The 21,525-nt window shown below is 37.2% G+C and overlaps 1 pseudogene; it reads left to right on the top strand.

Annotated features, from left to right (window-relative positions):
- The first annotated feature begins 8,614 nt into the window (after window positions 1-8,614).
- LOC131903644 (vomeronasal type-2 receptor 116-like) lies at window positions 8,615-15,727 on the top strand (annotated as a pseudogene).
- Window positions 15,728-21,525: the final 5,798 nt, after the last annotated feature.

Raw genomic sequence — 21,525 nt, 5'->3', positions numbered from 1 at the left:
GTGAAGCTTCTGGATTAATGGTATTTTGGAGTCCTGAGTGTGTGAAAAAGTGAGTTTCTGTGAGTATATGTTTCTTTTTCGTATTCTTGGGATATTTTCCATCTGTTTGCTGGTTTTGTCCTTTTCCTATTTGTGGTCTTACTTTATTTTATCACTATCCCTCAGAAGCTTGTTTCTTTTCTAATAGTACAGAAGGGGTGGATCCAGATGGGAGGGGAAATGAGGAGAAACAAGGTGAAGTAGAGGGAGGAAAAAGCACAACCAGAACATTTCATATAAATATAATCTACTTTCATTCAATTTAGGAATGCAGGTAGCTAACTGCAGATCTTCACCTCTGCCTCTTTTACTCCATACCAACCCCTGGACTTCCTTCTTCAATGTATGAATCCCCTGTCAATTATGCAGATCCTTTCTTAAAACCTTTCTCGCCACATCCCGTTATCTCATCCCACAATGCCAGCAGGACTCTCCTCAGTCCCTGCACCCATTCCTTGGCAACTAAGAAGGTCCTAGTGGAACATCCTTCTGCCTTTGGACTCATTCAGACAGCCTCTTGACTCATCTGTATTTCTAAGTGTCATTGTCGTCTCCCAATAATGAGAAGCATATTTTACCCTGAAGCCCCAGAGACCTAAATTGTCATGATCTTAGACAAAGTTCCTACTAGATAACACACACCCGCAGTACTCTCCTAAGAAGTGAAGAACGCAAAAAAAAAATTTAAAAATCCACAAAATAAAGACTAGTCTAGATATCAACACCTAGAATTATGATCATCCCAAACCTAGATGTCTAGACATCAATGTAAAAATACAATCACTAACAACCAGAACTCTATGTCCCCACTAGGGTCCCACAACAGTACTGAAGTAGCCCCTGAGTATTGATTGCAACATAATTGAAGCACATGACAAAGATGTTAAAACACCATGTAAGATTATAATAGATGTCGTGAAAGATGAAATGAATAAATCCCTTAAGAAAGGAGGGTTTGTATGAGTGAGAATTGTTGAAATCCAGACCAGCGCAAAAATTGGAAAAAACACAGGGAAAAATAGCCAAATTAGCGGAAACACATGCAATATGAACCAATGGCTGGGGCGGGGGGCAACTGGATCAGACCCTCTGGATGAGTGAGACAGTTGATTGGCTTGAACTGTTTGGGAGGCATCCAGGCAGTGGGACTGGGACCTGTCCTCTGTGCATGAGTTGGCTGTTTGGAACCTGGGGCATATACAGGGACACTTGGCTCAGCCTGGGAGGAGGGGACTGGACCTGCCTGGATTGAGTCTACCAGGTTGATCTCAGTCTGTGGGGAAGGCTTTGCCCTGGAGGAGATGGGAATGGGGGGCGGGCTGGGGGAAAGGTGAGGGGGGCGGGAGGGGGGAGAACAAGGGAATCCGTGGCTGATATGTAGAACTGAATTGTATTGCAAAATAAAAATTAAAAAAAAAGTTTACCTGGCTCTTCCGGACAGTCTAGAAGTCTACATGTACTCGTGTAAAAAGAGGTGATGCCACTAAAAGTTGTTACTATGGAGGGATGTGATGGTAGAGTAACAAGTTTGCATATGCTAGATACCACTGATTTAGCACTAAGGATGTCAGATTTAGAAGTTGGCAATAGTTACTTGTTGTCACACAGCTATGCCTGTTTTCAAAGTTTTTTCGTTAAATTAATTATTTACTAAGATTTTACTACCAGAATCATTTTTCTCTTTTACATGTCTTATCATGCATTTCTAACAAGTTTTTAATCTCATTTTCATGGATGTGGTCATAATACACAATGACAAGTGTGTGGCCACTTAGGGTTGTTTCTTACTAAGTCAGAAATAAAATTAAGTTTGTGGTAGGGTGTAGCTAGAGTTTTCCTGCCTGGCCCACAGTCAGGGCAAATCTCTCTCACCTGCTAGTCCCACAGTCGCTCAGTCCCGACCAAGTAAACACAGAGACTTATATTGGTTACAAACTGTATGGCCATGGCAGGCTTCTTGCTAACTGTTCTTACAGCTTAAATTAATCCATCTCCATTAATTTATACCTTGCTACATGGCTCATGGCTTACCGGCATCTTCACATGCTGTTTCTCATCATGGCGGATGGCAGTGTCTCTCTGACTCAGCCTTCCACTTCCCAGCTTTATTCTCCTCCTTGTCCCACCTACACTTCCTGCCTAGCCAATGGCCAATCAGTGTTTTATTTTTTGACTAATTAGCAACACATTTGCCATACAGAACATCCCACAGCACTTCCCCTTTATTTTTTTTTTTCAAAAAGGAAGGTTTTAACCTTAACAAAGTAAAATTACATATAATTTGGGAATTTGGGCGTAGCTTCTCTTACTACTTCCTGCTGGAGGGGGACGCTGTATCTTATGGGGAAACAAAGAAAATTTTAGAATTATGGAATAGTCCATGAGGCTGTATCATCTGAGCCAGATGCCTTCAAACCATTCTGGATGTTGGATCATCTGGGCCATGGTGTCATTGGAGACCTTTCAGGGGGTCTTGGCTGGTCAGACCTGATGTATCTTAATCTGGAACAAATCCATAGCCTCTGGCTTTCTGTGGTAACAAAAACAGAGACTCCTTTCGAAAGTAACATATCCTTATATCCAAATTTTGAAGTCAAGGTATCTCTAAAATATACATTTTGCCATAACTCAACAGCTTTTACAATCAAATGTTTTTCTGCAGTTAAAAATCCCAAAGACAACACAATCCAGATTCTCTGTGTAATATTCATTTTTACGTGGCTTATTTTTATACTACCTTTACTGTCTCTTTAAAGACTTTATTTTTAAAAACTATTTATTTCTTTATATAACTATATATATTCCTTTTCTTTCTCTTTCGAGCCTACGTACATTTTTACACACATTGTAAACTATTACATCTGAATCTGTCTTATTGTGAATCTATTGCTTTAAACTGCAGCAGCTGTGGCTGCTGGCTCCGCCCACCTCAGCTTCCCAACATGGCAGCGGTACATTTTCTGCCAGCTCTGGGAGCTATCGTGGGTCTATGCTTCTATCAAAGCAGCGTGTAGCCCAAAAACCTCTTTTTTTGTTTTGTACCTGCAAAGGCTAAATCCACCTTGCAGCTTAATGTGCCACTTGCAGAGGCCACATTCCCGCCATATGCAGGTCGAGCGCACATGCCAGGAACCCATAAGTAGCTCAAACCTGCAGCTGCCGCTCATTTGAGAGAGACAATTAGGAAGCTGTTTTTAGCTCCGTTTTAGAATCTTTTCTCAGGTTTTTAGATGGAAACTCTTGCCACCACGTTGGACGCCATTTGTAGCTAGAGTTTTCCTGCCTGGCCCACAGTCAGGGCAAATCTCTCTCACCTGCTAGTCCGACAGCCGCTCAGACCCGACCAAGTAAACACAGAGACTTATATTGGTTACAAACTGTATGGCCATGGCAGGCTTCTTGCTAACTGTTCTTACAGCTTAAATTAATCCATTTCCATTAATCTATACCTTGCTACATGGCTCATGGCTTACCGGCATCTTCACATGCTGTTTCTCATCATGGCGGATGGCAGTGTCTCTCTGACTCAGCCTTCCACTTCCCAGCTTTATTCTCCTCCTTGTCCCACCTACACTTCCTGCCTAGCCAATGGCCAATCAGTGTTTTATTTTTTGACTAATTAGCAACACATTTGCCATACAGAACATCCCACAGCAGTAGGGAAATGTTTTTGTTACTACAAAAGAGTAGTATGTGTGACTTTCTCCCTTTCCATTCCTCCCTCAAAATTTTCCATTGTAAAATACCTTTCCTAATTTTTTAATACAAGTTGGGGAACAAGAAGTGTATGTATCTCAAAGCTAAAATTATTTGTAAGGCTTCTGATTACATCCTTTATTACACTGTGAGAGTGCATATATGTTTTCAAAGAGGGAATACATCTGCTTTCTAAGGTTCTTTGTCTCTTTTCATGCATAGAATTTTGACATGCCTAGAAATGGTCATCTTAATTATCAAGATTACAAAATGTACTAGCTGTGGGCAGGAATTTTGCTTCACTACATTGGTTTTTGTGTGGTCTAAATTTTTAAACAGATTTTACTTTAGGACTATTATAACTATTCAGATGATATGATATACAAACATAAAATTACATATCACTTTCCAGATTAACGTAAGTTTTCTTTTGAGGCAACATGACTTAGTCTATTGGACTGCACATAATAGAGAATTTATAAGGTATTTTTACCAAAATTTTTGTGTGCGTCCCTGCACAGTCATGCCTCAGGTCTCACATGCAGGTGATAGATCACCATGCCAAGAACTTCTCTAATTGCTCCTCATCAATTAGTAAAGAGAAACCTGTTTTCTCCCAAATCCATACATACTTTCCTATATTTCATGAGAACTCTAATCCTCTCCAATTTTGTAGGAACATTTATTTCTGGAAAGAAATCTGTTTTTTAATTCAGAAACAGGAACTTTAATGCCTGTAAGTTCTGATCAACATATCTACTTAATTTGTAAACAATTAGAATAGCCATTGAGTCAATCCATTTGTATATGTCCACCAAGTAGTCCCAAAGGCCAAGTAATATTGCATATACATATGCATACATATACATATATATAAATATTATTTATATATAATGTGACGATTTATATATATATATATATTTCTATATATATGATTTCTATATATATAATGGGACGATTTATATTTATATGCTGAATATCAGCTATCCAAATAAGGAAAAGTATGTAGATTAAAAATTTGGGATATTAGATTTCTTTGTCCCTTGTAAGTCTCCTAATTTAATTAAGGCTACCCACAGTCACTGTGAGTATGTCAGTCAATGGGCTGACAGTCTATTGAATTCATATCTCTATGTAGTATGAGGGCATGGTCTAAGCATAACCAGCAATTCTGGCTGATTTTGGATGGGAATGATATAACTCAATCCCTAAGGTCCAACCTACATAATAGAGTCTGATTTCTTAGGTTATTCCTATTTCCCAAAGACCACAATCTTTTTAAATCAATCATTTTAGGACTTTCCAGTTTTACAATGGAAGCCTCCTTGATGCTGGCAACTAGGTGACAAAGCCACAGGGAATGCATGGAATCGTAAACTTTGTATTACTATCTAAAAGATAAACTCTCACGTCCTTCATTTCTCCAGTACAGCCAAACACTTATAGTAGGCATCAGCAAGTAAAGGTCAAGATAAGATAAAGGTTGCTGGTCTATAGTCACATCAGATAATACCTTCCATGTATCTGTCATCCTCAATCTCCAGTCCAGTCCTGAGAGCAGAGAGGCTTGGGCTGTGACACTGTATTTGTACCCATAGTGAAAAACACAAGATTCAGTAAGAGGTAATAGAGTAGGGAGTGCAAGAACCTGGGGACCAATGAAACCTTATTATTAATGGGCCCATAGTTCAGAGACATTCCATTTGAGAATAGCATCTGTGGCTTCCACTTTCTTTATCTGGATGTGGTGGGTCTGTGATGTAACAGCACCTACATTCACCACAAGAGGAGTGGAGAGAATGACCTTGTAGGGTCCTTAAGAGATTAGCTCCAGTGTCCATTTGGTTACTCACTTGTCACAGAGGATATCACTCTACTTAAGCAAGGTGAAATTGGTGGTGGACTCAGAAGATGGCTGGGTATCTCAGATAATTCAGTGAATAGCCTGTGTGGAGAACTGGAATGCCTTTAGTGACTTGATAAGGAAATGATTAAAGAGTTTTGTCAACTGCTTGTCTCTGAGCTTTGGAAGCAGGTGAGGAATTCTTCCAAATATAATCTCATAGGTAGTTAATTCCTCCTAATATGGGAAAATGTAAACTGAGGCACAGTAAAGCAGGAAGCCTATCCACCTTTTTCTGGACTCTAATGAGAATTTTGATGGAGTTTCAATTGATGTCCTGTTCATTCTTTCTGCCAGCTGACAACTCTGAGGTCTAGATACACAGTGAATTTTCTGCTCTATGTCTGAAGCCATAGCTATTAATTAAGAGGGTTTGGGTTATGAAAATCAGGATATTGTTGGACCCTATTGTTAGAAGGAAGCCAAATTGGAGCATCCATTTATTCCTGAGCTTTTTAGCTACTATATGAGGAACACTTCTAACCACTCAAAAATGGTATCTATGAGAAAGTTGCAAGTATTTTTCCCTTCCTCAGCAAGCCAGATCTTGGTTGAAGTCAGTTTTTCCAACATTTGACAGGGTGTTGGTCTTTCATTTGGATCCCTTCCTGGGTAAGGACTCTCTGTTTTTATTTACTTTAACACAATCCTGGTATATCGCTGAGATATGCCATGCTAGTGTGCCCAGTATAGCTATAACATACCTTCATCTGAACAACTCAGAAAATTTTGTGGTACCCAGGGGAATAGCCTGGTGAAGGTTTGTTACCAGAATCCAGCCAGTTATTTCTGAGAGAATGAACTTTTCCTCTGGTACCTGCCATCAACACATAGGTGATGGAGGACTATCTTTCTCTGCAATGCAAATATGTGTTGCTTTGATGGGTTGATAAATAAAGCCACTTGTCTTATGGCAAAGCAGCTTAAAGTCATCAGGAAATTCAAAGAGAGAGGCAGCAAGAAGGCAGGGAGAGACACCAGTGAGACACTCAAGAAGCAACATGTAATGGGAGGCAAGTAAAGCCACAGATTAACTATAAGCCTTTGTGTGTTTACCTGGGGGATGCAAGTAGGAGAGATTTGTCACAACTGCCATCAGGCCATGACATAGGAAATATCCTGACAACATATAGTTTTGTACTGACCATTTTTTCTTTACCCTGCAGTCTCAGGTAGCACTGGTTTGTGGTATGTGTCATCAGAACATTACCAAGTTCTAGTGTCATCTGTCAGAGAGTGAGTTAAAATGTGTGCCCATGGAGGACATCAATTTCTAGGGGTAGCCACTTAGTCCGTAGCAGGGCCAATATTTTTTAATGTCCTATTTTTTCCAGCAGTGAGAAGCCATCTTTCTCTATAGATCACACAGTTGACATACCCACTTGTGAAATCATATCAACTGTTGGTCCATGTATATAGTAGTGGAGTTTCCTTTACCCCATATAAGATACTGGGCTAGATCAATCAGTTCCTCTTCCTGGAATGAGGTTCCTGGTTTAGGCACAAATAATTTTATTAAAAATAAGTATTGCATCTCCCATGTTCCAGGTTTCATCTTTTATCTGGTGACAGTCTTGTATGAGCACCTGTAGGTCATCATCAGGCAAGAGGGATAGCTGGATTGAAGACAAACTGAATTCAAGTTGGGGCCAAGAGTAGAGTCTTGTACTGGGTCAAACAGTCATTACTGGGTCAAACAGTCATTAAACAGTTGATTGTTTGTTTTTTTTTGTTTTGTTTTGTTTTTGTTTTTTTTTTGCTGATTAGAAGACCTCTTTTTTACTAGATACCGTGATTATCAGATCTTAAAACAGTTAACTCGATTGCATTCTTTTATTTAGCTAACAGTACTCTCCACACATATTTGACATATGGGCCAACATATGGCTACAGGGTCCAATCATTTGGATTGATGTATCACAGGGAATTTCCATGGTCCCAACATTTGGGTAAAATCCCTTTGTCTTTTGTGTCATGCATTGGCAAGGAAAAGGTTTTGGGGCATCTGGAAGTTCTAGGGCTGGAGCCAAAATCAGAGATATGTTTAAAGCCTTGAATGTCTTTCATTTAGTCTCAGTCAAGATTAGGGTCTTAGTTCTCTTACTGTGCTTATGTATAGGCATTGCAGTTTCCACAAACACTGAAATACCCAGCTGCACCCAGGAATTCTGGAATTTGTGCCTTAGTCTTTGTAGTTGGAATCTGCAGTTTTGTGTGGTCTGTAATTTCCTCATGTATATTTTTATTCAATCTCTGCAGTTATAATTTTAAAATACACCAGTTAGTTCTGGCCCTGGTATTTGCCATTGAGGAGATCAACAGGAACCCTCATCTTTTAACAAACATATCTCTGGGATTTGACTTCTATAATGTCCCATACAGTAAGAAAAATATTCTTATGAATGCTCTTATTTGGCTCACAGGCCTGAGTAAACTTCACAGTCTTCACTGTAATTATAACTCTTTAAAGGAGAGAAAGACAACTGCTGTAATAACAGGACCATCGTGGGTAAAATCTGCCCATATTGGGACACTGCTTCAGCTCTACAAATTTCCACAGGTGAGGAGTTGTGTGGGCAAAAGAGCCAGATCTCCTTTGCTGACATTTCAGGTGTGTCCATAGGTAAAAAGGTATATTTGGATTAGAGATATCAATGACAATTGTACAGACAATTTGAGATGGACCTCTATTTCAGTCACTGGTAAAAGAAAGTGGAGGTTGGAGTAGACAAGGAGGATTAATAAAAATAGAAAATAGGCCAGTCATTTTCTGAAAACCTCTCTCACAGAAATTTGTCTTTAAAATCAGGGTGAATCCATCATTGTGCTAAACATTTCCTTCTGTTTCTGCAGAACAAGGATTGTGCATAATGCCATTGTTCTTTCTCTTGTTTCCATTTTTTTTCTCTTCAGTTCACTGTTGGTCCTTTTGAGCCTATCTTCAGTGACCAAAGTCAGTTTACTTCTCTCTACCAGATGGTCCCCCAAGGCACAACTCTGTCTCTTGCCATGGTCTCTTTGACGCTTCATTTTGGCTGGATCTGGGTTGGTCTGATTATCCCAGATGATCACAGAGGGACTCAGTTTCTAGCAGATATCAGAGAAAAGATGGAGAAAAATCAAGTCTGCATAGCTTTTGTTGAAATGATCCAAAGCACCTGGAATTCATTTTCATACAAATACTGGAAAAGTCTTGACATCATTGGCCAATATTATGATCATTTATGGTGACAAGGATTTGTTACAAGGTTTCATGACAAATCTAGGAAAACAAGTTTTGTCGAATAAAGTCTGGGTCATGACCTCTGAGTGGGATGTTACTAATATCGCTGATTATTTCTTGCTGGATTCATTCCACGGAAGTCTCATTTTTTCACAACACCATGAGCAGGTGGCTGAATTTAAAAATTTTATCCAAACAGTTAATCCTTATAAATACCCAGAAGACAATTACCTTCCTAAATTGTGGTTTTTGTTCTTCAAGTTCTCATTTTCAAAGCTGGATTGTCATCTTTTGGAGAACTGCCAACCCAATGATTCCTTGGAGTTACTGCCTAGATATATGTTTGACATGGTAATGAGTGAAGACAGCTACAATACATATAAGGCTGTCTATATTGTGGCCCAGAGTCTCCATGAGATGAGTCTCCATCAAGTACAAATGCAACCATTTAGAAATGGGGAAAGATTGGTGTTCTTCCCCTGGCAGGTAATATTCCTTCCATTGTATTAGAGCATCAACCATGTGAAATTTTGACAGTCTTCAGAGGCACCAAACTAGGTATTACATATTTCAGAATTTTACATATAGTATATGTATGTATATATTCACATATGCATTTGTGTGTGTATGTGTTTGTGTGTGTGTGTGTGTTTGTGTGTCTATCCACAGGAGATTCTTCACATGTTATCCTATCTTCCATGTCAGTGGAGATCTTTCTGTTCATGTTGCTGAGGAACAAGGTGCTAGTGGCAAGGAGGAAATGATTTTAATGAATATAAAAATTATGTCAAAAATAGCTGCACAATTTTTTCATTGTAATGATTACACCAGAAACCTAAGAATTTTCTTAGTGAAACCATGAAACCTCATTATCCCAAGTTGTTAGTACATAAACGTTTTCTCTTAACTACTATTTAGTCATAAGTACCCACATTTTACTCAATGAACTTTGGGATGAATGTTGTCTGTAAATGGGTATAGCTTTCTTTTAAAGAAATTGAGATTTGCTTCAATCAATACTCATCGATTCCATTTCTGAGTTTGTATAGAAGATGTTCTTGAGGCTGACTGTTCCAAAGATGTAGAATTGTATCCCATTTACATAGGTCACCATTGCTGACGTTCAATCATACTTACATTATTATTGTGTCCTACACCAGAGATTATGAACATTGAGAATTATTCTATAATCCTTTGGTGGTCAAACTCTCAGACCTACATTAAAACATATTCTTGCATCACTTTCAGATTCATCCTTTCTTGAGGAATATCCACACGGGAGCCAATATGGCTTTAGAATGGAAACAGAAGTTAGATGATGATAAGTATGATATTCTCAACTTTTGGAATTTTCCAAAGGGTCTTGGACTTAAAGTAAAACTAGGAAATTTTTTGCCCAATGCTCCACAGAGTCAACAGTTGACTTTATCTGAGAAGATGATACGATGGCCAAGAAGACATTTAGAGGTGGGTTATATATTATCTCAATGCATTAAACTTATTATAATAATACCAGTATATCCTCCAGTATAACAACTTCTACTTTTGAAATTAAATCCCAGTACTATAAAATTCCCAGTAGACAAAGACAAAAAAATTACTACTAAAAGACAGTGCTTTATAATCCCCTGATTATTTAAAAAGGACTTTTTAAGATTTAAATGTCTGCAAATATTCAGTGGTGCATGGATTAAATTTTGTCACTTTGACACAAATTAAGTACACCTGAGAAGTGGTATATGCAATCCTCATAATGTCTCCCAGGACACTCTGATGTAGAAAATCTCTACATTCACAACAGAAAACTGAATAAGTTATATTTTCTTGCTATTATCAAACACCATCACCAGAAGTGACTTTTAGAAAAAAAGAGTTTATCTGACTTATGGTTCTGGGGTTTTGAGGGTCCTTTATACTCAGGAGGCGTGCCAGTGTGTTGTATCTATGGAGAGATGGGTAGGAAGCTGAAAAAAATGTCTCAGTCCACACACTGGAGGCAGAGAGTGAATACTGAAATTAGGTGAGGATCATAAATTTTCAAAATCCCCAACCACTGAAATAATTCTGCCAATAAGTCTGCAACTCTTAAAGTTGCAATAACTCTCAAGATACCACCACCACTGAGGAAATACATATTCACATATCTGAGTTTATAATTGCCACTTTTTATTCAAACCAATTCACAATGTCTCTATTAGAATTCCTTCACTGTTTCTGAAATTTGAATAGTTCATCTTGATTCCATGCTTAAAATTACAGAAGATAAAAAGTTACCATTTCTTTTATCCACCCCTTGAATTGAAATACTATAGCGTGCATGTGTTTATGTTATTACTTTTTCTGCTACTGAAGATACATACATACCTAATGTAACTTAAGCAAGTGTTTCTTTTGGATGACAGTATGAGCCTTCAGCTCTTATCTTTGGAAATTGATTGCTCTAGGAGGATGAGGTTCCTGATGACATCATATTCTCAGTCAATAGAAAAAACTAAATACCACGAATCACCTTTTTCTCATTCTTAATTCTGAGAAAACAGCCTACAGAATGACGATGCTCACTCTTAGAGTGAACCCTTTAAACTTTTCTTTAGAAACACTCACAGAGATGCCCAACAATTTGTATACATGGTGATGATAAGTCCTGTTCAGTTGACAAGCAAGACTTACAATCATGGTGGAAATAAAAGTTTCTCAATGCATTAGAAAGCAAGCTCCGAGACAAGATCCATCTGGAAGGACCACTTGACCTTTTAGGTCATGTCTTCTATGACATCCGTGCATCAAAATTGTCTCTACCTCATTATGATCCAAACTGTATAATAATGGGATAATCCTCAGACCAATTGTGTATAGGTCACAGATGCTCAAATTCCTTTTCTACTTTTATAGGAATAAAACTTGCAAATTAACTATGTGATACTAAAAATACTATTGAGACTTTCTTTCCTTTTTTTGTGACAGGGTTTCTCTGTGTAGCTTTGTGCCTTTCCTGGAACTCACTTGGTGACCAGGCTGCCCTCGAACTCACAGTGATATGCCTGGCTCTACCTCCCAAGTGCTGGGATTAAAGCGTGTGCCACCACCGCCCGGCTTGAGACTTTCACTAAACCATGAGAATTTGTTAACTTTGCTCCATTTTCTCTCAGATTCCTAAGTCTGTGTGCAGTGAGATCTGTGGCCCTGGATTCAGGAAAGTTTCCCTAGAGGGCAAAGTTGTTTGCTGCTATGATTGCACTCCTTGTGCAGACAATGAGATTTCCAATGAGACAGGTAAGAATAAATCTTACAGACATGGTTCTATATTTCCACAGGATTCTGCATTATCTTAAAAACTGAAAAATATCTAGAAAGAAGTGAGACAAATGTATTTCTTCTCTTATTTAGGATATGAAACGTGCATCTCCATGTCTTGAAATAGTGCAGAGTATGCAGTGAAATTTATAATTGATTTACATTTATGATCAACTTCAGCTATTGTTTCCTGCAGGAAACCCCTTTTCTCTGTAATAATCAATATGTTTCATTTCCCCACATAATTTAACACATAGTAATAAAATGCACAAATTGGATGTTTTCATAACTGTATTTTAATAATAATTAAAACTCACATAAATGTAGGATAGGTTATTTTAATAATGATTTTTCCTAGCAAGAACAGAAAATTAGCAATTTGTGTTTAATATCCCCACTATATAATTATTGACTATAGAGTATAACTAAAATTTCAAATTTCCTTAATGAATTGGATTATGTCCATTTTTATGCTCCAATTCTGAGAAACCATATATAAAACAATATCCTTAAAGCAGTTCCAACAGTCTGTTACTAAGAGTTGTAACAAGACCTAAGAGCTGCAATGGAATATAGAATCTCCATTTAGAAGAATAGGTCCTGAACATATTCACAGCATATTTCATTGGGAAGAAAAATCTTTAAAAGCTGGTATTTCCACACCTAATACTAAATTTGTGACCAGATTTATTTCAATTTTGAAATTTTGAAATGTTTTCTACTCTTTGAGAATTTCATACAATGTATTTTGATCATATTCATACCCTCCCAAATCTTCCACTTTCCTGCCTAACTTCTTTTCTCTTCTGTTAAAAAAATTAAGAAAAACTCATTGAATTCAGTTTCTGCTTCCCAGATACTCTTTCGAGTGCAATCCCAGATGGAATATGGACTAATTCCTACTGCCACATTCTTAAAGTTTAAAGTGTTTTTTCATTATAACAGCTATGAGGTCAAATAACTTCTCAGTTAAATGTAGTATTTTATGCCAACTCTCAGTACATAATGATGTTTGGTCTGCCCTGAGCTTTCACATGTTATATGCATGGTATCAAACCTCAAATTTATATATTCAACTGCCCAGCTGTGTCTGCAAGTTTCTATTCCCTTGAAGTATTTCAGGACCTCTGACTTTTACATTCTTTCTGCAACTTCTTTCATGGATTTCCCACATTGAGATGTAAAAGACTGTGCCCTCAAGCTGTTATTCAAAAGAAACAAACTTTTAGTGAATATGCATGCACAAATTCACACACACACACATGCACACACACACACACACACACACACACACACACACACACTCACATAGTCATTTTTCTTACATGTATCATTTGCCTTTAGTAAGGAATGTAGTTATACATGTTAGTCCTCATTAAAACTTAGAAAACTAAAACAAAATGAACATCACCACATAAAAGGGAAGGAAATAAGAGAGCCTGAGGTTATACCTTGAAAGTAGGTCCTAAGAACAGATATAACAATGTGTCACGATAGCTGAAGAAAACATTATTTACAAGGTATGTAGAAATAAGTTTTATTCTACTAAAGTGAGTTCAATAATATGTTAATAAAATTTGTCAACAAAATAAAATTGAAAATCTAGTTGAAAAAAAGATTAGTTTCTTTTTAAAATCATACAAAAAATGACAATGGAAATCAGGCCTGCATAAATCACTGTTTTTGTACTTCAAATACAAGATGAACTTTATAAATTTTCAAGAGCAGTATATTATAACACTGTTTTATTTCATACCCTAAAACTGTCTCAATAGTTCTGACCTTTCCCCTGTTTGAATGACGACTATTCTCTAGTGCACTAGTCAAGCCTGTAACAACGTAGTAATGCCTATTCATTAAAGCTTCCACAGAGAAGAGTCAATATTAGAAAACAGGAAGCATTTTATAATGATAAGAAAATTGAGACCCTATGTTTAAGAAGAGTATTTTTATGAAAATAATTTCAAGGGCATATTCCTTCTTTTGCACTATTCAAATTAATAATATGGTATGACTTATGACGTGGTTTCAGAAATAAAGTATGTTCTGTATTGTAATTCAGTATTCTAATAACTTCCAAAAGAGATACACCAATAGCACAAGAGGCCTGAAGGTATATAAGAGAGAAAAGTCTAAGTGCATTTAATTTATATCACTATAAAGTAGATGGGTTGTCTGAGAAGCTACTAGTAATTGATAACTACTACCAAAAGAGGAGCATCGCTTTTTCTTTAAGGTTGTGGACTCTGAAATGTTGCCCATATTCCAGTTGTTGCCCCCATAATATGTAAATACTAGCATCACTGAATACACTCAGTGAGTATTAAAATGTAAAAAGAAGAGATTAGAGAGCACATTAAGATGGGAAGTAAAAGTGGGAAAAGTTGAGGAATGAAGCAAGAGAAAAGAGGGCTGAGTTGGATCAACACACTTTATAAGTTCACATAAATAATAACTGAAATATCAGATAAGGAAGTGGTGGTATAGATATGAAAATGTTCACTACAGAGTTTGTGTTTCTTTGTCCCTGAAAAAACAGGAAAGTGATATAGATAGCAGTTCTGTCGAAAAGTACAGAAAAATGGCTTAGAATAAAAGGGATAACTTCAGCTTGGATTAAATCTCACCTTCATTTCTGATCAGATATGGATCAGTGCATGAAGTGTCCAGAGAGTCATTATGCAGAGACAGAGAAGAAACACTGCCTCCAGAAAGCTGTGAGTTTTCTTAATCATGAGGACCCCTTGGGGATGTCTCTCACAACCATAGCTCTGTGCTTCTCGGTACTCACAACTGCGGTTCTTGGACTCTTTGTGAAGCACAGAGACACTCCAATTGTCAAAGCTAATAATAGGACCCTTAGTTACACATTGCTTATCACACTCACTGTCTGTTTCCTATGTTCCTTGCTCTTCATTGGCCGTCCCAATACCACAACTTGTATCCTGCAGCAGATCACATTTGGAGGTGCTTTCACTGTGGCTCTTGCCACTGTGTTGGTCAAAGCTATCACTGTGGTTATTGCCTTCAAGGTTACTTTTCCAAGGAGAGTGGTGAGGTGGTTAACAATATCAAAGGCTCCAAACCTTATAATCCCCATGTGTACTCTGATCCACCTTGTCTTCTGTGGAATCTGGCTAGGGACCTCTCCTCCCTTCCTTGACCAAGACTATCATGCTGAACATGGACATATCATCCTTGTGTGTAACAAAGGCTCAGATTTTGCCTTTCATGGTATACTGGGATATCTCTGCTCCTTGGCACTTGGGAGTTTTACTATGGCTTTCATGTCACGGAATCTGCCTGACACATTCAACGAAGCCAATTTCCTGTCATTCAGCATGCTGGTGTTCTTCTGTGTCTGGGTCACATTCCTCCCTGTCTCCCACAGCACCAAGGGGAAGGTCATGGTGGCTATGGAAGTCTTCTCTATCTTGGATTCTAGTGCAGCCCTCCTTGGCTTTATTTTTGTCCCTAAGTGCTATATTATCTTAATAAGGCCAGATAAGAACTCAGTTCATCATATCAGGAACAGGCCACATTCTAGAAGGAATAACCCTCTCAAAACCTAGTTTAAAACTCAATATAGTTCTCATATTAAACATGAATTTCAAAGATGAAGTCCAGTTGATCTCTACTGCAAATATGTGTTATGCAGTTAGAGTATGGGTTTGATCCTTTGTGCTTTTACATGGTCATTGGATTATAGGAAAATTTCTGTCTACAGTCATCCAATTGTATTAGAGCCTCTTTGTACTAGAGTTATTGGAGTTATCCACACTTGAAATCCAGGTTGTGTTTTCATAAGAGCAGGACCTCAGTATATATCTGGGCTTGTCTGAAACCTTCTATAATATAGACGGCTAAGATTTATGTTATTGATTTAAATTGTTTGAAAGCATTAAGTATATTCTCTTTTCCAATTGTACTAATCACATGTTTTAAATTTTGAAAGTGTATCCTAGTAAAAGTTTATCTTGTTCTTCAATCACAGTGGTAAAATATATAGATCAAAATTTTATTTTATATTCAAATTTTAATATTACAGATTTTTACAAGAACACCCACCTGTTTCTTAAAGTCTCAAGGCTCTTCACTAAATTATTATGCTTTCATTCATGTTTATGTAATTATACTGAAGAATATGGGATTTTCAAAATGTAAATGTTATCTTCTTGAACATAATATTTCATCAGTCATTGAATAATATGTTGCATGCTAAGTTAGAATGTAGACTTACTTCGAATTATATTTTATTACCCAATGACAAATGTCAGTCAATCAGGACAAGTAACTAGGTCTAACTACGTGGATCCCTTATTTGCCCTCATATGATATATGTCACATTTCCACCTGTTTTAAGTCTAGTTAACTACCCCCCCCGTTCCCTTTTAATCTAGGAATTTCACATCATTTATCTGAATGCTCCTTCTAAGTAACTGCTTTTCCTTGAATTAGTATATACTCTTCATTTAAAATCATGAATAGGTTACAACATGCCACTTTCTTATTACGTATTTCACCAGAATTCATCACCATTTCGTACAAATACATACAATATATGAAGTAAAATATTTTCTATTTTCACATCATTAAATAAACACAAAATTGTATAAAATTGTTAGACTTTTACTACTATAGTTTTGTCCTAGCTGTGGTGACTTTTTGCTTTTTTGTGTATATACCAGGCCAGGAGTTTTCACAAATGCCATTGTTAACTGCAATTGAACATATTTACTGCTTGTCAAGAGGGAAACCAACCCTAGTTATAGAAACCAAAGCAACAACCAAGAACTATTGAAGTCTTGGATGTCAGAGGAGAAGCTACATCTGCCGCTTTACTCAATTAGCATAGTCCCTAAACATTCTAAATATTTGTTCTCATACATACAATTAAGTCTATTCTTCAGATCTCTTTAAGGATATGTCAAATTGAAACAGATGCATACAATTATACAAGGCCACAAGCAATCAAATTGAATAATTGTGGATCCCAGTTCCAATTGATACATTTACAGTGAATACTCCCTTAAGGTTCAGGTTTCATTGATGAAGATGGGACAGAAATAATCTATGTGCCTGAGGACCTGCGAGTTTGCTGTGAGATTATGTCTCTTAGGAATGTTATACATTATCCATAAAGACACATAATGTCTGATCAACATGACTTCATAAATATTAGCTGAATTAGGAACACAATAATAGGCATGCATATGTGAATGGCAAACATCTTTAGTCCTCAACCATACAAGGATTACAGGGAACAAAGTAAAGCTGACAGAGGAAGAAAAAGTCTTCCATGACACAGAGCACACTAAATGATTTGTAAGACAAAATGATAATCATATACAATTTAGGAGTGTATATTTATATGTATTCATATATATGAATCATATAGAACATTATTTATATGTTATAATTGAAATTATATATATATGATGTATGTTATATAAGGTATAATTTTTATATAGGAATTATAATACATTTATATTCCTAATATGTACTCACAGATATTTGAATGTATATATGTAATAACAACTAAAAAAAAGTCCATGAGTTTGTAATAGAGAAAGAATAGGTATTCAGGATCATTTAGTCAGAGAGAAGTGAATGGAAAAATGATGTAATTTCACTATAATATGAAAAATAACAGTGCAGTTCTATTAATTGACATTTAAAGTTGATTTATATCGTCAATATTTTTAATGTTCTTTAGCTTTCCTTACTAAGTAATTAAATATGTTGTGAAATAAATTATCCTTCCATTCACATCAAACTTTTTTTTCAAAAGAGTTGTTCTCTACAGCTGTGGATCCTGCATGGAATCAGAGTAGACCTTCTGCATATGGGAGATGATTGTGTAGCTGGGTCTGTTTGAGGGGACACTGGCAGTGGATCAGGATCTATCCCTGGTACAAGAACTGGCTTTCTGGATCCCATTACCTGTGGTAGGACATCCTGTTCACCCTTGATGTGGCCAGGAACAGCTTGGTCCTGCCTCTTCTAAATGTACCAGACTTAGCTGTCCTCTCATGGGAGAACTTACATTGCTAGAGGAGAGGATGAACTTACCCTGTTGGAGGTGGGTGGGGGAGGGGGGAAGGCAGGGGCAGAGCAGAAGGAGGGTAGAGAGTTTGTTCTGTGGATGATATGAAAAATGAATAAAAAAGGAGAGAAAGAGTACACCAAATATGTTAGTCAAGGGAATGTGTGTTAAGGCCAGACCACTCCAAAGAATAAAGATGCATGAGAAAAGGTAAATCTTGACAATAAAATCAATAGAGAGTAAAAAAAAAAAAGTTGTTCTTTAATAAAAACAATGGAATAAATTAATTTATAGTTTATTGACAATGAATGCATGGAGATAATTCTTCTTACTCTCAGCTTTAATGTAATAGTAAAAAATGAGACTTAGGCTGGGCTGTGGTGGCACATGCCTTTAATCCCAGCACTTGGGAGGCAGATGCAGGTGGATCTCTGTGATTTCAAGGCCAGCCTGGGCTACCAAGTGAGTTCCAGGAAAGGAGCAAAGCTACACAGAGAAACCCTGTCTTGAAAAACAAAAACAAACAAACAAACAAAAAAGAGACTAAAATTTCTCATAGTATAGACATTTTTTGTTTTAAAAATGTTGAGAATAATAATTTATTCATTTTAAATGTGGGACATCCTATACTGACAAACAGATAGATTAAAAAACAAGGTGCATTTTTCTGATGCTTCCGTGATACACACTTCACAATCAAGGTCAGTCATTTCATACATTAAAAAGACTATAAAATATTACAAGGAAATGAATCTAAGATGAAAGCAGGCATAGCTATTTTATATTATATGATAAAATGAATTTCAAACCCAAACTAAACAGAATAGGTTGAGAAGGATATTACATAATAATCAAAGGGAAAATATAGTGAAAACATATAACAATTCTAAGCATGTACGCACCAAATGCCAGGCACGAAAGTTTGTAAAAGGAACAGTACTGCTGCTAAAATCACATATTGATCCAAACATAGTGATACTAGGTGACTTCAATACCCTAATCACACAAGTAGGCTGGTCTTCCAGACATAATCTAAACAAAGAAACACTGGAGTTAGATAACATCATGAATCAAATAGACATGACAGACATCTATGGAATATAACAACCAAACACTAAAATATATTCCTTTTTCCAAGAATTCACAAAGCTTCCTCCAAAACTGACCACAAATAAGGAATAAACAAGTCTCCACAGATAGGGAAATTGAAATAATACCCTGGACTCTGTCCCACCACTATGAATTAAAGCTGGATATCAACAATGCCAACAGGAAATACACAAACTCATGGAAGCTGAACAACTCACTATTGAATGAACAGTGGGTCAAGACAGAAACCAAGAATCAAAATGAAAATACAGCACATCCAAACAATGAGACACAGTGTAGGTAGTTCTAAGAGGCAAGTTCAAAGCACTGAATTCCTACATAAAAATACTGGAGTGATTTCTTATTAATAACTCCATTACACACTTGAAATCTCTAGAAAAACAATACTTGACAATGGTAGAAAAAAGGAATAAGAGGACTACAAATCAGGGCTGTGCAAATCAAGGATGAAATCAATGAGTTAAAAAAAAAAACAGCAACAGCATAATCCAAATGAAGAATAAAAGAAATGAAAGATTTTTCCTCAAAAAAAATCAAGAAGATAACAAAGCCTTAGCCCAATTAGTCAATAAAATGAGAGAGAATATCCAAATTAATGAAACTAGATATGAAAGAGATGACATTACAACAGATCCTGAGGAAATTGAGAGAAACATAAGGACATACATGTGGGAGCCACACTGACTCCAGCTTGTGGTTTGATTCCATCTTGACTTAAGGTCAGATATTTGAAGCTTGTCTTTGCTAATCAAGGCTGAATAACAGGATGTTTGGACAAAGGTGTGGTAACTAGATGCTTTGATAACAAGGAGATGTTTATGCTTGTTTGTTCCTTGAACCATGGTGAGGAGGTCTTTTTCCCCTCTTGCTTTGTGTATAAAAAATGCTTTGCAAAATAAATTTGGGGCTACTGCTGTATTTATTGAGAGACCTCCCAATTCTATCTTGTGTCTCTTGTCTTTTTTTAATCTACACTCCCCCTTCAGGTCCTGTTGGACAGGTCAGTTGGTCCATATATGTGGTGCCCAAACAGGGTTCTGAAAATGGGGGGCTTCATGAAGGACATTCAGGTGAATGGAGCACTCAGATATTATTGTGTTGGAAGTGCAGTGAGTAACTTGGGAGTGGAATTGTAAATATGGGGCAGGGTAATATTAGACAGCTGTTTATACATTTGCTTAAAGATATTTTAAAAGTCAGAGAAGCTAAAGTAGGGCAGCAGCCAGTACAGAAAGTTTTAGTTTGTAGAGCAGGTGTGCCCTTGGGTTCCCAAGCATGAGACCTTGGACTCAGACACATGGAGGATAATTGTAGTCAAAATCCAATAGCTTTATAATGAGCCTGGGCGTGGGAAGGTCACAATGGATGCACTTATTCTGTGAGCATCTATCAGGGACACTTTTAATTTATGCCAAGAACAGCAGAAGGTATTTCCCCCTGAAATGGTTACAAGTGAAACAAAACATTCTATGAGACCAGAGGAGCCATTAGACACAGACTCCCTTAAAAATTGTTTGATGGTGATCAGTTCAATCCTGGTGATGAAGCTGAGCTTAAGGAAGAAGCCAGTAAATAGCATAATCAGGAGATTTCACCTGCTCTGCTTCTGACCATGAGTATTAAGAAGCACAAATTTTGTGATGAAACTAAGGAGGAGCTGAAGGGCTAGAGAGAATTAATAGTTTCCCTTTCACAAAATTGGAGACTCTTCAGGTCTCCTCTGCTTGGAAGAGCATTTCTCTTTCTATTGTAGGGACTGGATTACATCTACCTGGGGGCCGTCTAGTAGGGTAGAATATTTGCCTATGATTGCTATGATGCCAAGTCCTCCTGGAACATGGAAAACCCTCACCCTTAATCATGCATCTCCCCTGCAAGCTAGTTTTACAGAAGCCACTGGCAGAGAGAAGGATGTGCAAGGATTTCCTATGTTCCCAGGGACTGATAAAAGCCTTGCCTACCAAAGATTGGAAACTAATGGCTAAAGCTTGCTTGTCACAAGAGGATTACCTGTTGTGGATTCAAGAGAGGGAAGCATTGGGCTAAAAAATGTAAATCAAAGAAGGATACCAAGAGGAATCCACTGTGTTATTTAAGTGATATTTTGCTTACCCATAAAAATGAAGGAGTTTTGCTTGCCACATCTATATAGATTCAGCAGAGTCTTGTTCATGTACAGTTGTTAATTGCTACAGGAAATGCAAAGACAGCTGC

This window comes from Peromyscus eremicus, chromosome 1 (assembly GCF_949786415.1).
Source record: "Peromyscus eremicus chromosome 1, PerEre_H2_v1, whole genome shotgun sequence".
In the NCBI taxonomy this organism is placed as follows: Eukaryota; Metazoa; Chordata; class Mammalia; order Rodentia; family Cricetidae; genus Peromyscus; species Peromyscus eremicus.
This window is presented reverse-complemented; position numbering and strand designations above follow the sequence as displayed.